General features: G+C 34.0%; 1 long non-coding RNA gene across 2 annotated transcripts; it reads right to left on the reverse strand.

Moving 5' to 3' along the window:
* Positions 1-642: 642 nt before the first annotated feature.
* LOC111456782 lies at positions 643-4,246 on the reverse strand. 2 transcript variants are annotated; one of them, XR_002712823.1, is made up of 3 exons: positions 2,480-4,246; positions 1,615-1,671; positions 643-1,515 (listed from the first exon to the last, which is right to left on the reverse strand). It is a non-coding gene; the product is annotated as an uncharacterized LOC111456782 (long non-coding RNA). The 2 variants fall into 2 exon arrangements; XR_002712822.1 differs by having other exon boundaries at positions 1,611-1,671.
* Positions 4,247-12,739: the final 8,493 nt, after the last annotated feature.

A 12,739-nucleotide genomic window follows, 5' to 3' on the forward strand; every position in this document is an offset into this window, starting at 1 on the left:
AATCGACCTGTATGGTTTAATGCTTCCCTTTCAAATGCTTAGAGAAGCATTAAACTATATTGGAGTTGAATATATTTTATTTATGTCGGGTGCTTTTAATTTGAAAATAAAATTCAATGAATCCTCAAAGTCATAATATATTTGTTTAGTCAACTAAAATGCTAATATTATTGTCCAAAATCGAATAAAAAGTCCAAAACAAAACACAATCAATTTCTTACACCCATAAACCCGTGAATGTTTAACCACAAAAATCGCCTTAAATTAATCATGTGAAAAACAAAATATCATTTTAAATCAATCATGTGAAAAAGAAAAAATTATCATTTTAAATCAATTATGTGAAAATCAATTATTTAAAAACAAATTTATAATTTAATTCCAAGTATACCCAAGTAAGAAAATGAACAAAAAAGAATTCATATTTTTTAAAACTAAATCGCTCAAAAGGCTATCGCTAATAGATATTATCTGTTTTGATCCGTTGTGTATATTGTCTTTAGCCTCACAATTTTAAAACGTATATGTTAAAGAGAAGTTTTTACACTCTTAAATTTTTCGTTCCTCACTCCAACTAAAATAATAACTTACAAAATCTATAATCGGTTAATTTTTGTTTTAAAGAATCAAACAATTATTAAAGAAAGATTAAAATTAAAAAAACCAAAAAAAACAATCCACCATCTTCCAGTTGCAATTACCTAGAAACAAACCCCTTTTAAAAAATTGCAATTATCTAAAAACAAGACTTTTAAAAAAGTTGAAATTCAAAGTGAAATCAGATTCAATCAATGGGTCCCCAATCAATTGAAGTAGTTAATGGGAGCATAACTGAAGATTAAAATGCTAAATACCCAACTAAATGCTATAATAATCATGATTAATATTCTATCAAATGAATGAATAAATGCAACTTGGTCAAGAAACACCGACCCATAATCCAATCAAACAGCCACCCAATTTATAATATATATTCATCAAAAGACATGGATGCAATAAAAGTAAAAAAAATTAGTGCCAAAAGAAGGGAGAAAAAGCTAAAATGATCCCTTTTTTGCAATATCTTTTCAACACTTTACCTTTCTTGTGGGAGTGGGGGGATTCATAAATTAATTAGTTGGATTGTGGGGGGCTCTATTGGTAAAAAGAAATAATATAGGGTATGGACCATAATTAAACTACTAATGCTGACATTCATGCAAATAATTAAAATCTAATTCTTCTTATTATTCTCAACATTTTCAGAGAGAATTTGTCAGTTAATGAAGCAAAATGTTCACATCAAACTAACTTTATAATTTAGCAACACAGAATATGCAACACAATGGGAAGGACTGATGCTGCATTTCATATATAATATGATTAATTATTGAAAGAGGAGCTGACATCAAATGCTACTTTCTAAAGGAAAACAAAGCAAGGAACATAAAATAAGGTAAATTAATAAGGGTTATTATTGTACCGTGCAAACGTGGCAGCCAAATATCCCAATGGTCCACTGAAATATCTTCTCACCTGAAACAATATGTTATGAACAACTAAAGCTCTCCAAAGACTTTGCCTATTGCTTAGCATATTACAAATTTACAGGACGGTCATTTTTCACGTACCAACCTAATTCCCTTTGCTTTTCCACCCTTTATTTGTTTTATGCAAAGTCGGTCAGGAACTCTATAAAATCAACTAATTCATGATTGCTAACATAACTCAAAGATTAAGGCGTTGAAAATTTAAATTCTCACATTCATATTCTTAAAACTAAGAAAAAAAAAATGATAACTGTTTGACTAAGTAACGAAATGAATACACCTTAAATAACAAGTTTAGTCTTTTTTAACTCCAAAGATTGTGTATATTAAGTACAAATTTGAAATTTTAAAATATAAATAGAATTATTTATATAAATTTGAATCTTAAAACTTTCATATATTTAAAAAAAAAATTAGAAGTTCAATGAATAAATTTGTAATTTAAAAAGTTTCAAGGCCTAATAAACACTAACCTTGATTTAAGAACCTATATAAACCTATATCTAGAAGGGAAAAAACAACGTTATCTTATCCTCATCATGAAAACTAAATTGTACACCTACATTAACCCATGGAGGGAAAAGACAATTTATCTGCATTCATTTAATCACTCACCAAAAAGTGATCGCACAAAAGTCACAAAAAAACAATATAAGATAAATGGATGGACACGATTCTTCCAAACAAAACCCGTCTCCTAAAACTAAATGATATTTGCATGCTGCTTGGAATAAACAAGATTATCTCCAACAGTAACTTCGTTACTTTTGACTAAGACGGTGTAAATTAATTTCAAACTTGGCCGTTTAGCTAAAACTCGTCGTCGAATAAGACATGGAATCCAAATTTCTATTTATTAATCAGTTTCTTAACTCAAATCAAGTTATTCTAAATAGCGAAAGAAATCAAGTTGATTAGCAATTTGAAGTAACAGCCTATGCACTTTATACCTGGCGACACCTTTTCCTCCCGGCGAATCTTTCCAGGTTGGGTTCAGCAAGGTTTATTCCTCTGTCCTTGACATAAGAGCAGTGATTAGATGGCAATCAATTTACAGCTTAAAGGTAAGAGGAAAATCACAAAACGTCCATCTTTTAGGATAATCAGAGGTTCTTACCAATAAAATATTCCATAAAGCAACGCCCCCCATGCCTCAACAAGGATTATGGCAAGCAAATGGCAATTGGCAAATGATTGGACATACCACAATATTTTCTAATAATATATTTTAGATACTCTCTAAATGAATAAGACGGTTCATCGTCTTTCTGTCACCAATTTTTCAAAAACTCAATTTATTTAATACTCTTAGGAAAAATAAGAGCTCATACTAAAAGGTGAGGCACATGATAACAACATAGCGCTATATATATATATATTATATACATATGGTCACTAGTAGCAGTATAACTTAGCCACTTTCAATTTGAACTACTGTACTCATTTTTTAGAGGAAAGACAACAACGAGATAGATGAACTTTTAAATGCCTGAAATATCAATCATGTTGACTCACTGAGCATAAATTAAATCAGTAAACAAATAGACAGGCAAAATAGCAAAAGGGAAAGATTTTCACCAATCCACGCACGCACATCAGAATATTTGAGTTACCTGCACTTTCCTTCACTCTGGCCTCCCCGCCCCTTTACACAAGGCTCTTCGGCAATTTTCTTCAACCATTGCTACCCAGGTACTTATATTCAAGATCTAACTAAAGAAAATCTGATTCAACCACGAACACACTTACCATTGTCATGTCTATTTATGGTACTCCGAATGTGATGTAAAGAAAATATCACGGAGTTTTGGTAGACACGCTAAAAGCTAAGTCATTTATACTTTCTTCTGCGGTATTCATTCATTTTTAACTAGAGAAATTGATGAACTTGATGGAGACATGTGGCGGGAGAGAAAAAGAAACAAACACTAGTGTCCTTAAGTGGATGTCGAAGAAATAAAATCAACGTCTAAATTCCAAAGCGGAAGTTGATGAAGAATTTGTTAATACTAAGTTAGTATTAACAAATAAAATTATCAAATACTAAGAATTTGATATTGATAGAGAAACATAAGGTGATATTACTTCAAGGATCAAACTATAAATAAAATTATCCAGTATGGTAGTTGAGAAAATAACTGTAAATCAAAATATTGATAGAGAAAAAGTTTTTTCCACAAGATTACCATATTAAGATCCGGATGCAAATTAGACTAATAACCCGTATATAAGGATCAAAGCAAATCCAGTCAAACCAAACACTAGAATAAAGATTCCGACTGCAGACAAAAATCTAAGCCAAGAAACAAAATCAGTGGAATAAAAATTCACCGGAAGGGGTGTAAGTTCCAAATATTCAACGGTAAATCTTACTGATAGAGTAGACATCACGTTCATATAGATAAGACAACAGAAATTTCCAGCGTCAGAAATTTTCTTGTAGTTTAAGTGCATACTGGAATATCTAAGTGGGAGTTTCTAGAAAACAACCTAGCAATAGGTTAAATGTAGGAGTTCCTTTTCAGGAAGTGACCTCTGTACTATTGTTTACTTTAGAACAATCTTCAAGGACACACAAATCTGTTCATTTTTAATTGTACACATGAGATTATGACATTGCAAGAAGATCAGTAGATATACAAGACAAACACACCTGGGAAAATTTCCGGTAAGGAGGCACCCATCATTTCAATTACCTTTTCTGCATTTGTGATACTTCTGTTCGATGATGAAAGTCCTTCCCCCAAACCAAAGCTATGAAGAGCTTATGTTCAAAATGGACAATATCATACCATTGTGAAGAGTCGTGTTCGTCTAACATGGTATTAGAGCCATGCCCTAAACTTAGTCGTGCCAATAGATTGGTAAATCCTCAAATGTTGAACAAAGGACTCCAAAAGAAAAAGGAGTCCAACCCTCCTCAAAGGCATAGTAAAAAATGATTAAGACTCCAAAGGAGTCGAGCCTAATTTAAGGAATACTCTCTCTATTGGAATGAGACCTTTTGGGGGAAGCCCAAAGCAAAGCCATGAGAGCTTATGCTCAAAGTGGACAATATCATACCATTGTGGAGAGTCGTGTTCGTCTAACAACTTCTTCTGCCGGTCAATACAAAAAAATTTCTAGAATAAATAAGGTAAGATGAACAAGATTATTTAAAATTAAAATCCAGGAGTACCAATTAAGCATGAACTTTCTCATTATGAAGTAGACATATTCCAACTCTAAATATTCAGTTCAGAGAAATCTCCACAAATTAAAAACCAGATTCTTCATTGCATCAATATCACGGAGGGAAGTATACAAGAGATCTGACCAATCAGAAGATTTCTATTTAAAATGGTAGGAAAATAACACAATTACCACAAATCCGCAACGACAAGATCTACATTATGTTTATATCATATATTACAATATTGAGTAGCATTTTTATGTGTACTTCAGATCGACAATCGTAACCTAAACATCCTGATATGCGTAATATTCAGTACTACTTCAGTTATGGAAAGTAAAACAAGAAACTGCAAATAATTGAAAGTGGAAATGAAATCAGCGTAAGATAGAGATCAAGCACCTTGTTCCACCGGAGAAGAGCGTCGACGAACTGATCAAACTAATTTTGTTTGGCGGGAACTTAGGCTTTTGAAATAGAGACATCTCGGCGTATTGCAGGTAATCGTTAGCCGCCTAACGCTGGTTCTGATCGGAAATCGAACGCCGTTGGCTTCAAAAGTGCGGCAAACTGTTCGATACAAGTCCCCATAGAGAACACGCTCACCATCTTCCCGCGCTCTTCGGCCACGCTTTAACAACCCGTTTTCCCTTTGGTATCTTAACGACCTGTCGTCTGATCCGATACACTGTCGACTGGGCTTTTCTGTCTTGGCCCACTTACAGCCCAACTAGTTGATCAAGCCCAATATTCAATTCCGTACAAAAAACTCCAGCCCGGCCCATAACGCCACAAAACCCGACCCAACATTTTTTTTTCAATTCCGTAGATATTGTCTGCTTTAGCCTGTTATATATTGTCGTCAGTCTTAGTTTTAAAATGCGTTTACTAGAGAGAGGATTCCACACCCTTATAAGAAATATCTCGTTTTCCTCTACAACCGATGTGGGATCTCATAATCCACCCCTTCTCGAAAGCTCATCGTCCTCACTGGCACTCTACTCGGTGTTCATCTTTGATACCAATTACAGCAGCTCAAGCCCGCCCACCGCTAAAAGATATTATCCGCTTTGACATGTTACGTAATGTCATAAGTTTCACAGTTTTAAAACGCATCTATTAGGGAGAGACTTTCATACTCTTATAAGAAATGTTTTGTTTCCCTCTCCAACTGATGTGGGATCTCACAATCCACTCCTCCCTAGAGCATAGCGTCTTCACTGGCACACTACTCAGTGTTTAGCTTTGATACCAATTATAACAACCCAAGCCTGCCAACCGCTAGCAAATATTGTCCGCTTTAACCCGTTACGTAACACCATCAGTTTTCACGATTTTAAAATACATCTATTAGAGAGAGGTTTTCACGCCCTTATAAGGAATGGTTCGTTCACCTCTCTAACTAACGTGGGATCTCACAATCCACCCCCTCATGAGGTTCAGTGTCCTCACTGGTACACCGTTCGGTGTCTAGCACTGATACCATTTGTAACAGCCCAAACCCGCTCACTACTAACAAATACTATCTGCTTAAACCCATTATGTATCGTCATCAATTTCACGATTTTAAAACCCGTCTTCTAGAGAAAGGTTTCCATACCCTTATAAGAATATTTCGTTCCCCTCTCAAACCGAACCAAAATAAAAACCACAAAATATTTTCTAGGAATCCCATGAAAAAGAAAACGTTTAGTTAAAAATGGAATCATATATAGTGCCACAAAGGACAGAGCATAACCCACACTTTCTTCTAAGTCATCATGACAACCCAGCTTTTGGAACCCACAAACGCAACATTATTATTATTATTATTATTTTAATTACATACATAAAATAAAAAATAAAATATATAAATATATTAACTCGTGGGCCCTCTCCACCTACAGACACCACCATTAAGGTGAGGAATAATAAAAAAATATGGGCCCAATAGGGCCCATATTTATTTATTTTTTTAACTTTTATTTAAAAAATACCTTTAAATTTAATTTTTTTTAAAAAAAAAATTAAAAATATCTTACGATAATGGGTATTAATGCTATTTTTCGAATTTCATAAATATTTTTTATTTTTTAAAAAGTTAAGGATAATTATGAAATTATTAAAATTCCAAGGGTATTTTTAGGATATTATTGAAAAATTTTAAAAATTTAAGGATATTTTTAAAATAGAGTACCTGTAATTTTCATAAATTTTTTCCCGAAATAAATTTAAATTATTAGTTTTATTGACTACATAAACAAACAACGTCTTGTGGGGGCTATGGAGATTTTATTCTTTTCAATCCTTTTCGGGTTTGAACTTTCTTGGCTTGTTCTTCGTTCGTTCTTTTTTTAATTATATATATATATATATATAATAATTATTATTATTTATTATTTATTATTTATTTTGTTTGGCTATTTTCTTAAAGGTTGTTTGAGGAGATGAGATGTGACCTTAACAAAGGTCAACCATGGGAGTGATTACACTAATTAGGGGAAATTAATTAGTTCAAATAATATAGACATTATGTCTAATCATGAGATTAATTATTTAGAAGAATTACTTTATTCTATATTGTTTAAGAAAATATAATAAAAAGTGCTTTTTAATTATAATTAATGATTTTTTAAAAGGTTATTTCGGTTGAATTTAAAATTTTAAAAATTAAAAATTATAATAGAAATAAATAAATAAATACTTGGAAAATTATTTGTTGAGTGCTCTATGTTGGTCAAAATTGTTATCATTCATTTTGGATTTTTTTTTTTGAAAAAAAAATTATTTTAGTATTTTTAGGAATATATTTCAAATTTTAAATAGTATTTGATAAAATAATAATTTTTTTTTTGTAAAATATTTTTTCGATAATTCGTAATATTACGTCTTATATGTTTATCCAATAATTGAATATCATGGGAAAAGACAAAGAAACGTTTATCGTTTGATCAAAGAAGTATAAACAAAAACAAAAGCATCTTTACGAAATTAATACTATATTGATGTAAACCTTTGCTCGAACGGTAATTTGTCGAACTATTTAGATCTAATCCAGGTTTGTGTTTCGAGGTTGTTCGGAAGGCAACCAAAAATTTATATTGACTAAGAAAAGAGAAGATCGTGATTTATGAACGGGAGGATAATATCTGGATTAGTACGAGATATTTTGAGTGAGACTATAAGAAAGTCGATCGTTGTGGAAATATGGACGGGTCACTCATCCATAGCAATTGGTATTAGGGTTATGCTTCAAACTTGAAAACGTCTATGTGTAATCTTCCAATGACGAACAATGATGACGAGCTTTGAAGAAAGTTGAAAAGGGTTCTAGGTGTCACGGTCATGTTTGTCCAAGGTGTGTTGCTCATGGTTGCATGCCTATTGCATGCCGAAACCCATTGTGTTGTATCATTTTACTGTTTTCTTTTACCGCTTTCATGATGTATAGTATCTTTTTGTATTTTCCAAGTGATAGACCTGAAATGTCTCAAAATGTACTATAGGAGGATTCTTCCTACCCATAGTTATATTCTATCTAAGCCGATATGTTGCCTTTATCGCTTATAGTCTGTAACATTGCTTTCAATATTTCTTTTTAATCTTGTTTTCAAACTTTCTCTCGAAAATCTCTCTGTCTCCGTATTCTAAAAACCTTCTTCTCAAATGGGATCAAAACATCGTCCGGCCATAGGCGACACGATTTCGAGTTGGTTGACTCACTTAGTGTTGAGAGTGAGTGCCACGCAATCACTTGTAAACATCCCGAGGGGGTACGAATATGACACTAGGTATGATTCATGATTTAGCTTTATTGATAGATAGTGTACACTAAAGACGAGTTAGTACGAATTTACACGACATACTTCGATTGGATGAACATATTCGTCATTCCACGAGAAATAAAGTACTAAATAAGTTCACATTTCTTCGGTAAAAGTCTCGTAGTTGCAGCGAAGAATGACACAATCAAATCCGAACAAACAAAACATTGATTTGAATCGTACCATCTCTTAGTAAGAGATTCCTATCGAACACTCCCAGAACTCGTGATGCTCCTAAACCAACCCGGACATACTGATCCTAAAACTTTTGTTCATCAATGATCGATGAACTCATTAACTCACTGACATACCTTCCGATGCAAATTCACAACTAACTGTAAGTCTTCGATCTTGATCCTTTACTAAAATCTTGGGAGCGGTACGGAACGACACGTGGAATCTAATTGATTGTCCCCATGAAGACCGAATATTATTCTCAAATTGATGAATAATTTTGGATTAAAAAAAAGAGAGCCAAATTTGAGTTCAGGTAATTTTTCAGTACACTCAGTCTGTTTATTCTCTCAACCCCTCGAAATTACCACTTCCACAGCAGACAAACTACCACATTCATCCACTTTTTACCGTTTTTTCATTTTTTTTTTATATAAGTTTATTTTTTAAAAAAATATTAATTTAAAAGTCGGTATAGTTTACGTGATATCTCACACCAGTATAGTTTTAAAACTGGGAGACTGACCGTAATACGTAACAGGCTAAATCCGAGTCCTTACATTCCATTTACGATTAGGAATAGGCGTACGGACCTGTTTTTTACCTATCTCTCGTTATTTGGGACCCTATTCATCTCTTCGGGCTTCTATTGAATCGAGAAATAGGTTTGAGTGTCCATTTTTTTTTATAATAGAAAATCGAAGCAATTGGATGTCCGACTCGGACCTATATGACAACAATATCTACTAGCGGTGGATTTACGTTATTCCAGTTTTGTTCCTTAAAAAATTTCTAAAATAATTATATGTCAATATTTTGTCAAATTTTCTATGATGTCGATGTCTAATTCATATACATATGAAATGTCGAACTATCAATATTAAGCTTAACCAAGTTCGTGGTGAAAGGGTCATGCACGTAGGAATGTCGAGCACTCCATAAATAGGTTATTTGTTGCTAAGAGAAAGTGATCCGATCATCAGCAACGAATGTTCTGTATCTATGAAGAAAGATTTCTCCCGACTTGTTGTCCCCCTATCTGAATCTCGAGCAATTTTTGACTCATTCCACACTGATTATTAGAGAAAGGGGCGAGTTCTAGATTTCGATAGAGACAACCACGAAAGTGGATTTCTCACGGCCCTCCCAATAACTCATTTTTTTGCTCTACGAGTTTGCTTCTTTCTCCGCTAAGTTTAAGTCAGTTCTTTACCCTGGATAAGTCATCGGAATTCTACGAAAGAGTCTACTCGACTTTTTTTCCTTTATGTTGCTCGGTTTAGAAAGACCAATGATTCGTTTTGGTCTAAGGTATACCGAGGCGAGTTTCCTACGAGCTACGATAAACCGTTGCAAATTAGGGTTTCGGTTAATTATTTAAAAATTCGACCACTAAATCTTAAAAAATAAGGGGAAAATCAAACTTTAAAAAGCATTAATAAAAGGTAAAGGGGATGAAAAGAGGTTTTGTGGATGATCTATAATTTAATTTAATTTAATTTAATTTAGTGGGTTTTAATAAAATTAATTAATTAATTAAACTGCAAAAATATTCCCTTCTTTACCAAAGCCCAATAAAGCTCCCAAATAAGGGATTTTATCTATGCAAGATACAGTCACAGACAGCCTTTTACTACCATCAATTAAAATAATAATTAATAATTAATAATTATAAAATTTTAAATTATATTCTTCCCAACCTTCATTTTTAAAGGCCAAAAAATGGAAGCTTTGGTGAATCCCAACAATATGCATATTCTCTACACCCATCACATTTGCAGAGCTTAGCTGCCATTCCACGTGCTAGATCGAGCTCTTCGATTTTCAAAATGCTCGACCGGACCATAATTCAATGGATTAAGACATATACTGTAACTGCTCAAATTCACCGCTAGCAGATATTGGTCGCTTGACTCGTTACGTATTGTTGTCAGTTTCACGGTTTTAAAATACGTTTGTTAGAGAGAGGTTTTCACACTTTTGTAAGGAATGCTTCGTTCTACTCTCTAACTGACGTGGGATCTCACAACTACTATAAATGTTGGATAACATTCGAGTTTATGAGTTTGTTATGTGCATTTAACTAATATAAAACTATCAACCACATTATCTTGACTCGTGTCACATCTAACCGTACAAAATCCATCAACTAGAAATCGTTCTAAGCCTGACATATCCAACAGTGAAAAATTATATGTTCTTATGAGAGATAGACTAAAAAACCCATCAACCAGAAACCATTCTAACGTTAATATATCCAACAGTGAAAAATTATCTGTTCTCCTGAGAGCCAGGCTAGAAAACCCATCAACCAGAAACCATTCTAACCTTGATACATCCAACTGTGAAAAATTATCCATTCTCGTAAGAGCTAGACTAAAAACCCATCAACCAGAAACCATTCTAACCCTGATACATCCAACTGTGAAAAATTATCCATTCTCGTAAGAGCTAGACTAAAAACCCATCAACCAGAAACCATTCTAACCCTGATACATCCAACTGTGAAAAACCTGATACATCCAACCGTGAAAAATTATCCGTTCTCGTGAGAGCTAGACTAAAATACCCATCAACCAGAAACCATTCCAACCCTGATACATCCAACAGTGAAAAATTATTCGTTCTCGTGAGAGCTAGACTAAAAAACCCATCAACCAGAAACCATTCTAACCCTGATACATCCAACTGTGAANTCTGTTCTCCTGAGAGCCAGGCTAGAAAACCCATCAACCAGAAACCATTCTAACCCTGATACATCCAACTGTGAAAAATTATCCATTCTCGTAAGAGCTAGACTAAAAACCCATCAACCAGAAACCATTCCAACCCTGATACATCCAACAGTGAAAAATTATTTGTTCTCGTGAGAGCTAGACTAAAAAACCCATCAACCAGAAACCATTCTAACCCTGATACATCCAACAGTGAAAAATTATCCGTTCTCGTGAGAGCTAGACTAAAAAACCCATCAACCAGAAACCATTCTAACCCTGATGCATCCAACCGTGAAAAATTATCCGTTCTCGTGAGAGCTAGACTAAAAAACCCATCAACCAGAAACCATTCTAACCCTGATACATCCAACTGTGAAAAACCTGATACATCCAACCGTGAAAAATTATCCGTTCTCGTGAGAGCTAGACTAAAAAACCCATCAACCAGAAACCATTCCAACCCTGATACATCCAACAGTGAAAAATTATTTGTTCTCGTGAGAGCTAGACTAAAAAACCCATCAACCAGAAACCATTCTAACCCTGATACATCCAATAGTGAAAAATTATCCGTTCTCGTGAGAGCTAGACTAAAAAACCCATCAACCAGAAACCATTCTAACCCTGATGCATCCAACCGTGAAAAATTATCCGTTCTCGTGAGAGCTAGACTAAAAAACCCATCAACCAGAAACTATTCTAACCCTGATACATCCAACAATAAAAAATTATTCGTTCTCGTGAGAGCTAGACTAAAAAACCCATCAACTAGAAACCATTCTAACTTTGATACACCCAAGAGTGAAAAATTATTCGTTCTCGTGAGAGCTAGGCTAGAAAACCCATCAACAAGAAATCATTCTAACCCTAACACATCCAACAGTAAAAAATTATCCATTCTCGTGAGTGCTAGGTTAGAAAACCCATCAACCAAAAATTATTCTAACTCCAATACATCCAACAGTGAAAAATTATCAGTTCTCGAGCTAGGTTATACTAGTATTTTTCTAGAACCTCGATGTTCTCTTTTCCATAGAAACAAGAGAGAGAAGGCAACAAAAAGCTTCCACTCCATCCATTTCCTTTCCTAATAATCTCTCTCTCTCTCTCCTCTCTCTTTGTGTTCATTAAGAGAGAGTGAAGAAAGAGATGACTATCATCATAACACCAAAGGCCTTGGATTTTTCTCCAACCTTTCAAAGAAAACACCCAACAAAAATCATCATCATCATGATCCCCTCTTCCTCCTCCTCCTCCTCCTCCTCCTCCACCATCATTACACCCTCACCTCCCTTCCCCTTCCTTCTCTTTCTCTCTCCACACCCACCCACCACCCCCACCACC

The sequence above is a fragment of the Cucurbita moschata genome, unplaced genomic scaffold (assembly GCF_002738365.1).
Source record: "Cucurbita moschata cultivar Rifu unplaced genomic scaffold, Cmos_1.0 Cmo_Scf00019, whole genome shotgun sequence".
NCBI lineage: Eukaryota > Viridiplantae > Streptophyta > Magnoliopsida > Cucurbitales > Cucurbitaceae > Cucurbita > Cucurbita moschata.